The sequence below is a fragment of the Rosa rugosa genome, chromosome 3 (assembly GCF_958449725.1).
Source record: "Rosa rugosa chromosome 3, drRosRugo1.1, whole genome shotgun sequence".
Classification (NCBI taxonomy): Eukaryota; Viridiplantae; Streptophyta; class Magnoliopsida; order Rosales; family Rosaceae; genus Rosa; species Rosa rugosa.
In genome coordinates, this window is record NC_084822.1 from 32,864,188 (window position 1) to 32,873,380 (window position 9,193).

General features: G+C 39.1%; 1 long non-coding RNA gene across 1 annotated transcript; it reads right to left on the reverse strand.

Annotated features, from left to right (window-relative positions):
• Positions 1 to 1,200: 1,200 nt before the first annotated feature.
• LOC133740060 (uncharacterized) lies at positions 1,201 to 4,303 on the reverse strand. The gene is made up of 5 exons (XR_009861001.1): positions 4,079 to 4,303; positions 3,322 to 3,766; positions 2,503 to 2,626; positions 1,977 to 2,127; positions 1,201 to 1,576 (listed from the first exon to the last, which is right to left on the reverse strand). It is a non-coding gene; the product is annotated as an uncharacterized LOC133740060 (long non-coding RNA).
• Positions 4,304 to 9,193: the final 4,890 nt, after the last annotated feature.

The following is a 9,193-nucleotide window of genomic DNA, read 5'->3' on the forward strand; positions in this document are numbered from 1 at the left end:
GTTACACTCACATCGCTATCCATGTGTTGAGATGACTAGGCATGCCTCCAATTTTGATGGCATCTTATAGATGCAATGACATTATATAAGCTAAAAACAAAAACAAAAAAATTTTAAGTCATCATATTCTAGAGTATCCGGAATTGCTGTGTAACAAAAAAAAGTAGAGGATTCATAACAGATTAGTGTTAAACTTTACTAGTATGTAAGAACATTTCAAGAAGCACTTTACATGTATTTTTTAAAAGAAGAGCTTCCAGTATTTTTACTATAAATCACTTGAATTGCTTCTTTCGATTGCTTTAATATGTCAACTACATAGACACATTGTGTACATAATAAGATTTAATTTGTTTCTTAACTACGATCCTAGTTTCACAGAAATGACCATTTGTTGTGTCGTTCAATAATGATACCCTCACACCTGCAAGTGCTTGATGGCAGTATGAACATCCTTATCCCCTCTGCCACTGCAGTTAAGGACGATACCTTTGCCCCATTAGGAAGAGTAGGACACAACTTTTCGAAGTAGGCTAGTGCATGCACTATGCCAATAAAGCCTTCAAACGACAGATCTCATCTGTCGTCTGATATGTAAATTATATGTTGTCTATCCAGCTGCCGTCTCTTACGGCATCAGACGACAGATATCCTCTGTCGTCTCTTCTCACTCAAACAACAAAAGTTTCACAAGGCTCTGTCGTCTGAACAATCCAACACTGAAGGATTTTGGACTTTTTGTCGTTAATAATCACATACAACGACAGATTAATGTTGTTCAAATGAACTACAAACTACAGTTTTAATAAAACTGCTGTTGTCTGACATGTAATAAGAACACATTTATATGTTGTCTGAAGTTACCAAAATAAAGGCTTGTTTAACAATCTGTTGTCTGAATGCATTTTCAAAGACATTTGACTGTTGATATAAGCTAAAAACAACGTCACTACGAAATCGAATTCTGTTGTATGATAATTAAATGAACTTCGCTTTTCTGTTGTTTGTTAGAGGTAGTTCTGTTGTTTGATAATGAATTAAAATTCAGTTTTATGTTGTTACAAGTATGTAGGAACGACAAATATATAGTTGTTCTTTTTTGTTGTTACTGTATTTGTGGTACAACATATCATAAACCTGCATGTGTTGGATCTAAACCATATCAAACCTCATTCATTTTGAACAATCATCAAAGCCATATTATAGGACCTAAAATCAGCAAATTTCTCATTGCATCTATTAACGCACCAATATACAATCTCATCAGTACCACAATACAAAACTAGCAAGCTAGCTTTTACATTAGCCAATTTCAAGTACTGTCATTGTTATTATCAGCATAATATCTTGATCCTAATCTAACTAAGACAAAAGCCTAGAAGGCATCCATAGAGTAGATAGAGCAACTTGGGCAAAAAACTCGTCCATATCAAGTGCAGTTGGAATAGTCCTTTGTGTATCATTTCTTACTCTTTGGTTATTTGCAATAGAACTTGACCGCCTTGTTGCAGAACCAGGGGTTCTAACAGTGTCTGAGTTCCTTATCAAGCTGCATGATGTGCTTTCTCGGGTGCTCCTGAATAATCATGACAAATGACAAATTTGATAAGGTCTTGCATAAAAACATTCACCGACAGAGGAAAAAGAGTGCATTGCATATAACAAGCTTCAAGTTGGCAGTGTATGTGATACAATAAAAGCACGAGATCTGCAACTCTATCACCTACTGGTAAGTTTCTATAACTTTATTCTGCTTTCATAGTACCATGGTTGTTGGCATAAAATTAACTAAAATTACAGTATTCCTTTTAATGTTGGCATGGATGCTGATTGTCACTGTACTTTCTATTTGCAGTTTTTGGAGTTCCAATTGGAGGGAGTCTAATGTTGTAATATCACCTATATCATATTCAATTAATGCATCAATACCAGAGGGTGTAAGCTCAATTGATATAGTGGCTCTAGTCAAATGTTACCTAGCTCCTCCAACGTCTCCTTAACTATTTCTGCTCCCTTCTTTTGATCAAGCACAGACCCTACTCCCCGTTCTTCCCCTTTCAGATCTTTTATTCTTGCCACCACCTCTTTCTGTTCCTTCCTGACAGCTCCAAAAAGGTCTCTCATGCACTACAAATGTTGGCATTAATATAAGTCACTCTACCAAAAAAATTTCCCGTAATTACCATCATAAGTTTGTAGCAGTCAGTGAGATTAGGAGATATGCCCAATAAGTTGTCTGATGAGATCCTGACTAAAGCCATTAGAAGAAAGATTCCAACATTTTGCCACTTTGAAACTTGAAATAGGAGTACGTGTATTTTTGGACAAAGTGTGAAGCATAAATACATGGGCATCACACAACAATTTTGTGCAGCAAGAAAACCAGTATTGCACACCAAGAAAGAGCAAGATTTGGACAAAGTATGAAGCATAAACACAAATCCTGGAACCTTATATCCTGAAGAGTATCAGCAAGCATGAATACCACTCTACCCATCTTACCTCAACATGTACAGAGTTTGAAAACTGTCGGTTGCAACAGGAAAGTTTTTGCAGCAGGCATGACGATCTTTGCTTGATCAGCTTGAGTAGCTAGGCAGGAGGCTCTCCATGCTTTTGCGAAAGCCTGGATTTGTGCAAATTATAAGTAATTAACAAATCAGTTTATAGAGATACCTGAGAATCACAAAGTGAAGGTTACCTGAGAATCATCTATAAGACTATTTCAAAGTGATCGGCTAGCTCAGTGACAAAATATATATATCAAAGGTTCAAAGATAACCAATGTGGTTTCTGGAGAAATGTGCGGTACATTAACCAGTAAATTATGAATATGGATGATAGGTATTAAAAGAAAGCAAAGCAGTGGCAGGACAAGGAATGGTGAATAAAGATTGAAGTGTCCTTTTGAAAACCTAGCTCATGTTCAGGAAAAAGCCACAACAATACATGAACAAATTAGTATGTATCAATAGGACTAAGTCGTAGCTCAGTTGTTGGTAGCATCACTCTCAAGCCTGGGAATGTACCATTGGGTTTGTAATATGGCATTGCAATTAAGCGATGACAATGACGACTATGTTATTTGAATCAATGTCAAACATCACAAAATTAAATACTCCTTTGTAAAATTTATCAGCTTGGTCCCTTGAACCTCTTGTAGAAAGTCTATAATCCTAGCCTCTGAAGAGCATTGCACTGGTTGCTAAAAATGTCCATATTACAGAGCATAATTGTCTACTAACAGGGTATAGTAATTGGATTGATCCCACTTCAAGAAATTTTATGTGCTTAGAATGAAATAATCGACAAAGCTGGTACCTTTGCAAATCCATGCCAAGTGATTCCATATCTCCACTCCCCAATTGCCCAAATTCTCGTCCCTCTGTTCAATCATTCTATACCCCGATCAGAAAACACCAAAAATCCATTCTTGCAACTTAAAAGAAGAGACTTTCCAGAATTTGGAGAGGCTTCCAAACGCAGAGGCTCAGGCTTTGCCGTCAAAGCTCCCGTCTTTGACTTGTGATTAGCGGCGTCCCCCGACGTTGCCCACCTCTGTTTTGGCCGGTCGCCGATTTTCCATTTTGGTTGTCTCTGTTTCGTTATCGTCATGCATTTCCTCAACCTCGTTCACGGCCCTCCCCCCGCGCAGCAATCTCGAGGATCCATCGATGGCAGACCCTGACCCTGAGCCAAATTGTTGGCGTCATTTAGCAGCGGCGGCTTCAGAGTTGGAGACAGTACAACGACGACGAATCGGAGTCTAGCTCAAAACGATTTGAAGAACACCCATAAAGTTCAAGCAAATTTTATTCAAAGGTTATAGCTAATAAACACCCCAAATCGAATTAAAGAATAAACCAATAAGGCAATCCAAAAACTCAGTACCAGATCCCTAAACCTGAGTAAAATTCAATTCCATTTCAGTCACCTCTAACCTGTAAATCAACAAAATCCCTAATGCCCCAATCTAATTTCAAAGAAAATTAGCAAAACCCCCAAATCAATATCCCAACAAAACCCTAAAATCCAAAACGAATCGAAGTCGAAACCCTAAGAGGAAGAACGAGCTTACCATGCAATTAACAATACCGAATACTTCGGACTCTAGCTCTTGAAATCGAAGAACTCCAGTTCTGGGAAAACCTAGTTCGGAGAGTGCAAAGGAATCTTCTGTCTTTTTTGATGGAGAGGAATCAAGGGAATCTGGGTTGGGTGCTGGTAATGGATGGGATGTTGCTGGGTTATTCCTCTGGGTTGCCTAGGGTTGCTACTGGGTCGAGAGAGAGCTAGGCGCGACAAGGTGTTTTTTATTTGGGCTAAATACTAGTTAGTACCCTGTGGTTTAGGTCCAAAATCAATCAGTCCTTGGACTTCTAATTTCATCAAAAACACCCATGCATTTTCAATTTTGATCTAATAGGTCCAATTCGTTAATATTCTTTCAAATAGTTGGATTATTTGTTGAAAAACTATTTATTTTTAATAGTAGGACTCACTCCTAAATTGATAATGCAGACCACCTCGACACCACATCATAAAACATAGGCCATATATGATCCACATTAACAAGTTAAATAACTCAATTGTCGGAAAACTAACAAATTGGACCTATTAGATCAAAATTGAAAGTGCAGGGGTGTTTTTGATGAAATTAGAAGTTCAGGGACTGAATTGATTTTGGACCTAAACCACAGGGTAGTAATTTGTATTTAGCCCTTTTTATTTTTTGACCAAGTGTGGGAAAAACGCGGACATGTTAAGGCAAATTGATGATAAGTTTACATGGTAACAAAAAACAATTTTTGGACACACAAGGTGATCCCCGTTTCACTCAGACAACATAAATCTGTCGTCTTATTTTTTCAACGGAAAATGAGAATTTCTCGGTTTATTCATAGACATTTATCTGTCGTCTGAATTTTTCAAAGCAAGAAAAACTAAAATAGTATGGATTCTGTTTGGACCTAAAAGAAGCATTTTGGCCTGACAAGGCGTGTCTTGGAGAAATTGAGCCAATATCAGTGGCTCAAGCTATATATTGTCGACAAGTTCGAAATATATATTTAGAGGCTAAATAAAGCCTACTATGAAAGCATGGAAGCATGGAAACATGAAAAGTCAACTTTAGCACATTTTCCTACTTCGGCTAGGAGAAACGAGCTAAACAAGGAAGGAGGGGCGGCAGACTAACCAAATGAAATCTAAATGAGCTAAAACTTTCCAGATTAATTCTAGAAAGCCCAAGGATCATTTCTTATGAAGAGTGCCAGAGCTAGATTTGAGTGGAAGGCCTTCAAAAAATCAGTCCAATTTTCTACAGAAGCAAAACTGGAAAACTGGACCTGTAAGAGGTCCAGCAGCATTTCCAGCCCAACCGCATGGAATAAAGCTCTGAAAATTTGTCAGGATGATCTACACTCATAGTGGAATATTTTTTATGAAGAAGTTGAAGGCTCATTATGAAGGCTTGTTGGAGAAATAATTGAAGGAATAAAGGGGCAGAAACTGACCTAAAACCAGCTCAATATTCACATGTTCATGTTTCCTACCCACATGAAGAAAGCTAGATGCTTTTCTTTTTTTCCTTGGATATATTTTCCTACTACAATCTCTTTAATAGATCATCATCACTTCCATGTTTTTGCACTTTCATGCCTTGCTTTCATTTCATCATTTCTCTATCTTTTTCATATTTTACAAATCACTTTCATACTCCACTTTCATTATTTTTCTTCTACTCATCATTTCACTCTTCTTTTTCTTCCCTATATAAACACCTTCTCCTCTCATTCTAAAACACCCATTCACATACAACAACAACATCTCTAAGATGATCTAAGTTCTCTCTAGAGCAAACCTCTCTAAGAGCAACTCCTCTCCTTCTCTTTCTCTCAGCGGTGATCACACTCCTAGTCCTAGTCTTCTCAGAAGCCGACTTTCAGTGCCACCAAACCCTCTGTCAACGTACTTCGGTCCTAGTCTCCTCGGGAGCCGACGGTAGTGCCGCGACCACAACGGTTACAGAACCAGCCAAGCAAGGGTAACGCCCTAGCAACCCAGCCAAGCTAAAGTCACGCTTTAGCAAGTTCTCCTCACTTCCCAGTGGTTCACGCTCTGCTCGATCTACAACATCGAGTATCGATTGTGATTTTCAAGAAGCTCAGCAAAAGTCCTCGCCACGAGGCACAAAGAATCCCACGACGAGGTTGGTGCTCTCCTCGTCCACAATTGCTTGAAAGAAGTCAGGTCAAGGGACACCCCCGACGACCGCACCCGAACGGTGCTGGCACGCCCGCGCAGAAAAGAGACTGTTGACCAGCTGCAGCAAAATTAGAGCCAAACAGATTCTTATGCTATTCAGACAACATAATTAATATATATGTTGTCTAAAGAAGTTTAAAAAATGCAGACGACAGAAAACAAGAATTCTGTCGTCTGAAGGCATTATTGGCATAGTGATGAGAGGTCTCCATAGCTGGAATTATTCCCTCAAGTTGTGACAATTTTTTAAAAGCTTCCAATGCTTCATCGTTAGTAACGCTGTAGTACTCAGCACGCCCCAAGTCTTTCAGAAAACTGTGCTCCGGTCCAACCCCAGGATAATCTAAGCCTGCACTTATAGAATGAGGCTCAATAATTTGGCCATCTTCATCCTGTAACAAGTAGCTCATAGCTCCGTGCAAAACCCCAACATCACCTTTTGTCAAAGTTGCAGCATGCTCCACTATCCAATCCAAACCCTGCAGCTTCTACTCCTATCAATCGAACATCTTTGTCTTCAACGAACTCATGGAAGAGTCCCATAGCGTTTGATCCTCCACCTACACAAGCAACTTGTCACGCCCCGAATTTTGAATAAAGGAATTCAAATCCGAAACGCGAGAACAAACAATCACAAGAAGACTCTTAGAAAATTTTTCAAATAAACTAAGCAACAAACAAACTAAACTCACAATGTCAATACCGACTCGTTCTTTAGAGTCACATATTACATTACAATAGTTTACAAATTAAACTGAATATCAATTCAACGTGTAACCACTCTCACCAACTCACTACACAGCGGAAGACTACAAGTAAAAGCGCCCTTCTACACCACGTGACGGAAAGTCCACCTCAGCTTTGATAACGATCACCCGATATTCTAACCTGCACAATAACCCCTACACCATAGAATAGTGCACCGGGAATGTAAACAACAAACCCGGTAAGCTTTTCAGCCCATATGAGTAAACTAAATTAAAATGACTCACGTCACTTATGCTTATAATTTCTCAATTTGTGAGATAAATTAAAGCAACAACATTTAACTCCACAAACACAACCAAACATATAATCACACTAGGTAACAATTAGTAATCCCTGCATCGAAAGTTTAGTTCAGGAGATTACAATTAAACCAATCAATTAAATCAAACAATATAATTCATATTATCTCAACTCACCCATAATATGAAAATCAAGTCCCTCTTGGACAACAAAAGAAAGAAACCACTTGAAACTATCTTTTAAAAATGTGTACTCAAGGGCACGGTAACACAAAGTTATCCCCCAAGCAGTGCAATGTACCCAAGAGCACGATAACGCAAAGTTATCCCCCAAGCCGTACATTTGGCAGACAGACTAGAGCTCTAACTGAATTGTAACCTGACACCTCGGCCGAGGTTCAAGTATACAACATGCCTCGATCACCAATGTGACAAAAGGTCCTCAGACCGAACATTTAAAAGTCCACATGACCCAAAATGTTACACTCGACCCAAGATACTCTTTAACACAATCATATCAATCAATCACATGATATATTGCATTTCCGAAAAGAGTAAATGCTCAGAATAATAATCCAAATAATTCACAAATCATACGCATATCACCACGTCATGCCATCAACATATATATATTCCACGTAAATATATATGTACGTAGTCATTCACGCAGGAATGACCACTAATACCAATTATAGTTCACACATTTTAAAACCAAGAAATTCATTTTATACTTAAATTCATTTTTTTACCTGGGAGCCGTAGCCCTATGAACCGTAGTCGATCGAGTTCATATTATTTCAAACAAAGCATTAAATTTGAAAACGATTTACAATTATCACAACAATTCCAACAATTAAATAATTTGGTTCGTAAATGAACCTTGTGAGATTTACTCACCTTAAAGTCCCGCTGCGTCTTCTCTAGGGCTGGGCATAAACCGACCCGGAGGTGCAAAACCGGCCGAACTGGCCCGGAAAATCGGCTCGGGGACCGAACCGGATGAAATACGGCCAAAAAAATCAGTTTTCCGAACCGAACCGGTCTTTTTCGATTCGGAACCGGGTTCAGTCGCTGAACCGACCGGATTAAAACCGAACCGGACGAATAATTAAATATTTAATTTTTATTTAAATTTATATATATTTTATTTAGATTAATACTATTTTTAATGGTTGTCAAGTTTTCATTGGTTGAAATCAGGTTACACATAGACCCTGATGCATCTGATTCCTCTCAATAGAAAAAAACTCTAAGACTAAAGTCTGACTTTGAGGCCGTCATCTCTCTCGTCGCTCTCATCTCTCTCTCTCAGACTGTCATCTCTCTCATCTGAGTCTCAAACTCTCATCTCTCTCTCTCAGATTCTCATCTCTCTCAGACTCTAGACCCCTTCGATCCTCTCATCTCTCTCAGACTCTAGACCCCTTCGATCCTCTCATCTCATCTCTCTCATACTGAGGACGACGACGAAAGCCGATCAACGCCAACCAAGGATGACGACCAACGCCGCCAACCAACGACGACGACCAACGACTGCCGATCAACCGAAACCGAACCGAGCCGACCTGAAATTCGGGTCACCCGAATTTTTCGGCCCAGCCCATTAAGATTCAGTTTCTGGTCCAAAAATTAAGCCCACCGAATAATGCGGATCGGATGCGGTTTTAGCCCATAACCGACCCGGGCCGACCCGCGCCCACCCCTAGTCTTCTCTAATAGTCAAGATAAAATACCGGACGTACTGCCAATCACCTAAAACAAGTACAACCCCGATTCAGTACACGAATTAACAAAAAGCATTAAATTCTGAAACTCCCGAAACACACTAAAAATCCAAAAGTGACGCCAATCGAGGCAAAACTTCATCCAAGACCACCCAAGGTCTCCGGAATACTTATACGATCAATCTATCAAAATTT